This window comes from Meles meles, chromosome 11 (assembly GCF_922984935.1).
Source record: "Meles meles chromosome 11, mMelMel3.1 paternal haplotype, whole genome shotgun sequence".
In the NCBI taxonomy this organism is placed as follows: Eukaryota; Metazoa; Chordata; class Mammalia; order Carnivora; family Mustelidae; genus Meles; species Meles meles.
In genome coordinates this window covers 63,371,404-63,378,315 of record NC_060076.1, presented here as the reverse complement: position 1 = coordinate 63,378,315, position 6,912 = coordinate 63,371,404, and positions in this window count along the sequence as shown.

The window sequence follows — 6,912 nt, the reverse complement described above, 5'->3', positions numbered from 1 at the left end:
TCTTGTGTTGGAAACAAAGATAAATAGACTAAGTCCCCATCCTCTAGGGAATCAAAATTTAATGGTGGAAAGACAGTCATGCAAACAAATTACAGCTCTGAGTTAAATATTAGAGTAGAGACATGAACTAAGTTTGATAATACAGGTAAAGCATTTTCTTCAGCTGGGGAGTATCAGGAAAGTCAGCCTGAATGAAGTGGCATTTGAGGGAAATCATGACAAAGGAGTTGAAATTTTCTAGGCAGAGAAGGCACGGTAAGAAAGAGCCTGGCCAAGTTCAAAAGAGGGTGGCTACAGGGGTCTAATTATAGGGGTTTACTGACCTTTACCATCAAGAATAAAAGGTGAAAACCAGAGTTCAATGACACTTTCACAAATCAAAATTTAGTAAATCTGCCAGTTTCACTCCTACATTAGTTTTTCTAAAAATTTCTTAAGGTAAAGGAATATGATAAGGATAGATTGGGGATGGGTTATAACCTAAAGCAACTTTTAGGGAACATGAGGTATCTGTAGTGTTATAATTTTTATACTAGATCTACAGTCAGCAATTGTACACCCTGCCATGTATTTTCATAAAGTCTTATCAGAACACAGGCACACCATTCATTTACATATTAAGTAGCCACTTCCGTATTACAAGTGTAGGATGAAAAATTGCAAGATATCATCTGTTCAGCTTAACATATTCCCATCTGAATCTTTAATACAGTTTGCACTAGAGTCTATACATTAATGCAAAGAAATCTCAGAAAAAAATATTGAGTTAAAACATGTTTCAATATTACAAAGAATCATGTTATATAAACTGTAAAAAGACCTCAAATTTAGTATTTTTTAGAGATACATGTATTAAAAGTATAAAGACAGGCATGAAAATAATAAATATTCAATTCAAGACAATGTTTCTCTCTAGAAAAGAGACAAAATAAGCAGAGAGGGATTTTAAATACTTGAAATGCTTTATTTCTAAAGCAAGTTGGTGAATGCCAAAGTATCTATTATATTATTCTCTATACTTTTTATGACTGATGTATTTCATAATTTAAAAACTCTTTGGTTATACACAAAAAGAAAATGGAAAAAATTAGTGGAGAAGTTATATAAGTTTGTTTTCCTAAAATGGCTGCAACAATATCTTCCATCCCATATCCTCTCCATATAATATGACTTTTGACACCCCTTCGATCAGGAGATGGGGTATGTATCCCCTCCTCCTGAAACCGAATGGGCTTTTATAAATGTTTTGGCCAAAAAGAGTACGGTACAGGTGATGCTATATGTCTTTCAAACAAAGTCATAAAAAGTGATGCACCTCCAGTGATGCTCACTGGAGTTCTCACCCTTGAAGTTCTCAACTCCATGTAGGAAGCTTGACTATTCTGAGGCAGCCATGTTGTGAGAAAGACCAAACTGGCCCACAGAGAGAAGTCCATGGAGAAGTCCTGAGACTTCCTAGCAAGAGATACCTAGTTTCCAATTGCTCCAGCCTCCATTCTTCCAGTTTTAGCTGCATCTGATTACAATAGCATAATAAATTCTGAGCCAGAACTCGGGTTTTCCAACTGCGCCAATTCAGAAATCCTGTGCTACAGAAAATGTGAAAGACAGGAAAGTCACTGTTGTTATTTTAAACCTCTAAAATTTGTTTCACAGAGCAAGATGTAACTAGAATTGACCCCATCACTAGAAAATAGAGCCTTACCTGCCTCCAGTGGGGGAAATCTGAGCTGAATTGATCCAAAGACCCTTAGAGAGGAGGGCCAATTCTAAAAGACAGGAGGAGTGCCTGGCTGGCTCAGTTGGTAGAGCATGTGATTCTTGATCTCAGTGTTGTGAGTTTGAGCCCCATGTTGGGTGTAGAGATTACTTAAAAATAAAATATTTTTAAAAAATTTTTTGAAGATTTTATTTATTTCTTGGACAGACAGAGATTACAAGTAGGCAGAGGGGCAGGCAAAGAGAGAGAGAGGAGGAAGCAGGCTCCCTGTTGAGCAGAGAGCCTATTGCAAGGCTTGATCCCAGGACCCTGAGATCATGACCTGAGCTGAAGGCAGAGGCTTTAACCCACTGAGCCACCCAGGCACCCTAAAAAAAAAAAAAAAAAAAAAAAAAAAAATGTGTTTTTAGACGGGAGAAAGCATGTGACTGAAAACATGGATAAACTGTAAGTTTTTAGTGAGAATCCCAGGTTCCCACTTCTATCTGAGTCATCAAAGAACCAGAAGCACACACTGCAAGAAGGACAAGGATTATTCTCTAGACAAAGTGAATGGAGAAGCCTGAGAGAAAAAAAAAAAAGAGGGACAGCTGAAGGGTAAAGAACATTGGCGAAAGAGGAATGACACAGGGATCTAAGCTCTAACACTGTTGTTCATTGATTACATGTCCTGTACAAATCATTTTCTTATTTGTTTAAGAGAAGATAGACTGGAATTATCTCTAAAGCAGATGTCCAAAGTAAAAATCTGTGATTCTATTAAAAAGAAGGAGCATAAAAAAAGGAGCATAACCTTTAAATATAGCTAATTTAAGTAACGAACCATAATAAAAAGTATTTTTTACCAATGGAAATTTTAGTTCACATCTCATAACATGTAGTTCTTTCAGAAATAGCACTAGAGATTATAACAAAACCTTTAATTAAGGTACTTTGATGACACCCCCCCACCAAAACACACACATGCAAGGGATCAATTGAAAGGGTATGGGCCATGGTACAGAAAACTGAAGAAATATGTATGAATCTGGGACTGTAGAACTGTTACAATGTGTAGACCCAAAGCAATAAGAAAAAGGAAAGGTTATTAAAATATGAAAGTGAGTCATGTAGAGTAGGCTACTTTAAGAGTAGTAGTGATTTCCCAGGAAGGCAACAGAAGCTAGAGGTGAACTTTCAGGGGGAAACCCAGTGGAATAAATATACAGACCTCATTGTTTTAGTTTTCTGTTTGTGCTTCCTTCCCTCTGGCCAGATTCAACTGGAAGCCTGAGAGTACTGATTCCATTGATGTACTCCTTGCCCTTGGACCCCAGGACAGCAAGCTGGTAGAGTGATTCTGGTGTACCAAAAGGAAGACCACCAACATGGAAGCGCTAATGAAAAGGTGATAATCATAGCTTCAGAGAGCAAATTGAAATTAGCTTTTTTAATATATATGAAAGTTCTTGACTTTGGGACCTTAGGTGGGAAAACTGGAGATATTCTGTGGTAGGAGGAGTCTGGAATAATTAGTTCAAAAATTTTTTTCTGTTTTACCTGTTTTGACTTGAATAAATTTTGAGACATGACTGATGGCAAGTATTTGCTCTTTATCTGTATAAATATATCTATATTTATATCTATATAAATAATCTGTATCTATATAAATACTCTTCAGTATTTGCTCTTTATCTATATAAATAATTCCTCTTTTCTTTGCCTGGTCACATCCAAGTTGTTTCAGCTACTCGTGTGATAATAAAGCATGTTATGTCAGAACTGTCTGATATTTTGGTTTTTGTCAAAGAACTTCTATCTTGCTTTTTCAACTGGGCAACTCCCTAAGTAAGCAAAAGCATATATGGAAAAAGGGGAAAACTTTTGTAGTGTGTGGAGAAACGCAGGAGAGTGTATTTTGTTACAAATAGAATTACTATTTGCAATCACTTATTTATATCCTAAGTAACTTACTACACACATAAGCTTATGTTTCAAGAAGTAATTAATTTGGTTTCCACAGGACAGTGTATCTTTTTGGGTCTCACACTTCTAAATCCTTATCCTTTGGGATCTATATTGACTAGATTAACACAAATCATATATAGTCCAAGTAGATGCCAATTTTGATGGTTTTCTCCCAAAAGTTCACCAGTGTAACAAGAATAAGTCCCCTCATGGGGGGCAGTACAGAAAGTCTTGACTAGTTCCTCTTTCATAACTTTTCTACTTCCCTTTAAAACTTTGGGCTTATATTTCCAGTGGTCAGTTATACATCTCCACCTACTTCAGTTAAGAGCATCACCATCTATCCAAGACATGCATTTTTCTCCTAAACTAGAAACCCAGGAATTAGTCTCAGCATTTCACATTTCTACATCCCTCATATTCACACATTTTACAAGTCTGGTAGGCTTGAAGTTCTAGAATATTCTGGAATTTGCTCTTTCTTCTCTTATCCACTGCCACAAAATTTCACTGAAATTGACACAATTACCTCTTCACTAAACTTTCCGACTGGTCCCTTAGTTTTTCCCTAAGGCATCCTTCAAAATTCCTTCTGTTATCTTTCCAAATGCATATTTAATGCATCAGTGGACTCCTTAAAGTTTTAGTTTCTCCCTAGGGCCTGCAAAATCTCCTGCTTTGAATGCTAATCTTCAAACTCTGCCCTTCTCTATCTAGTAAATCTTTCTCTGATACACAATATCTCCTGACCTGTAAAAATGCAAATCTTCTGTGTGTAAGCATTCTCTTCTCTTTGGGCATTCTCTGCTTATCTAAATCCTCTCCATAATAATACAATGAAAATATCTTATTGTGTACTACCAAGGGATGGGCGCTATGCTATACTACACTATACATTCTTTAAATGTTATAAACACCATTTTACACTGAGGAAATTAAAACAAATTGTTGGTCCAAGATCATATTTGAAGTAAACATCAAAACTGGGATTATATTCTCTTGCACCATATACAAAGGTAAACTCGAAATAGATAAAAAACCTCAAAGTGAGGCAGGAATCCATCAGAATCCTAGAGGAGAACATAAGCAGTAACCTCTTTGACCTTGGCCACAGCAACTTCTTTCAAGATATGTCTCCAAAGGCAAAGGAAACAAAAGTGAAAATGAATTTTTGGGACTCCATCAAGATCAAAAGCTTCTGCACAGCAAAGGAAACAGTCAACAAAACAAAGAGGCAATCCACGGAATGGGAGAAGATATTGGCAAATGACACTACAGACAAAGGGCTGATATCCAGGATCTATAAAGAACTCCTCAAACTCAACACACACAAAACAGATAATCATGTCAAAAAATGGGCAGAAGACATGAACAGACGCTCCTCCAATGAAGATGTATAAATGGTTAACAGACACATGAAAAAATGTTCATCATCACTAGCCATCAGGGAGATTCAAATCAAAACCACATTGAGATATCCCTGATACCAGTTAGAATGACCAAAATTAACAACACAGTAAACAACGTGTTGGAGAGGATGTGGAGAAAGGGGAACCCACTTACACTGTTGGTGAGAATGCAAGTTGGTGCAGCCACTTTGGAAAACAGTGTGGTGATGCCTTAAGAAGTTAAAAGTAGAGCTTCCTCAAGACCCTGTAACTGCACTACTGGGTATTTACCCCAAAGATACAGATGTAGTGAAAAGAAGAGCCATCTGTACCCCAGTGTTCATAGCAGCAATGGCCACAGTCGCCAGATTGTGGAAAGAACCAAAAATGCCCTTCAACGGATGAATGGATAAGGAAGATGTGGTCCATATACACAATGGAGTATTATGCCTCCATCAGAAAGGATGAATACCCAACTTTTGGAGCAACATGGACAGGACTGGAAGAGATTATGCTGAGTGAAATAAATCAAGCAGAGAGTCAATTATCATATGGTTTCGTTTATTTGTGGAGCATAAGGAATAACACGGAGGACATGGGGAAATGGAGAAGAGAAGGGAGTTGGGGAAAATTGGAGGGGGAGACAAACCATGAGGGACTGTGGACTCTGAACAGTCTGGGAGTTTTGGAGGGGAGTGGGGGGGGTTGGGAGGTTGAGCGAGCCTGGTGGGGGTGTTATGGAGGGCATGTATTGCATGGAGCACTGGGTGTGGTGCATAAACAATGAATTCTGGGACACTGAAAAGAATTGAAAAAATAAATAAAAATTTTAAAAAAACAAAAACAAAAAAACGGGGATTATAATTCAGATATATCTCAATCTATGAGTTGAATATTTAAATGTTCAATACATTACAATATGCCATCTAACTTAGGTCAAGTTGTACCCCATCCTTACACTTCCAGATCATTCTAGTCCCCCTTGTATCATTGTTTATACTGACACAAATTACTTAGTACTAAACAATTCTTTAGTATTTTCATCTTTTCTAAATCTTAACTGAACTAGGTAGCAAATTCTCTGTATGCAGGGAATTAAAGAAATTCTTAACATGTCTTCACAAAAGTATAGCACATTTTTATAATAGCAAATAGCTATTCCTTACTGGGGCAGGTTAGAAGTGTGCTTTACATATCTCCATCATCTCATTTACACATGTAATGAATATTCAATATTTGCTGTACTTAAATCAAGAATCAGATGAATTATATTTAGAGGATATAAGTGAATGTAAATTTTCGGGAAGTGCAGAGACCCAAAATATGTGTATATATTTCATTATTTTTTTCATTCTCTCCCATGTTGGGTCATCCTTCTTTTATGTTACTTCTGGACTTCACCAGACTTACAATTATTTGAATTGGTTATTACAAAATTGCTTCTCTACCTTTATGGTAATAATTAGCACCAGTCTGAATATCCAAGTTACGGATTTTGGCAAGTATAAAGTCCAAATTTTGTGATATATATTATTTTATATTTATATCCCTTTATATGTCTCTACTTTCATGTGTTCTCTTCCTTCTTACGAAAACATTTTCATTTTAAACAAACCCACTGTTACGTAATCCTGCGTTGGGCCTATTTGCGAGAATTTATTCCTGGTAGAGTCTTTGGAGTTTTTTCTCCTTAGGTGTGTAGTTCTGCATCCTTTATAAGTGTTTTCCATGACCCTTCAATCCCTTAGTCAGAGGCACACTAACAAGGAAGGTCCACAAAAAGAAATGTCCGATTTTGGCGAGCGGCCCTCCTTAAAAGCAACACCAAACTTCTGTGGCCAAGGGTTCAGGCCTGAG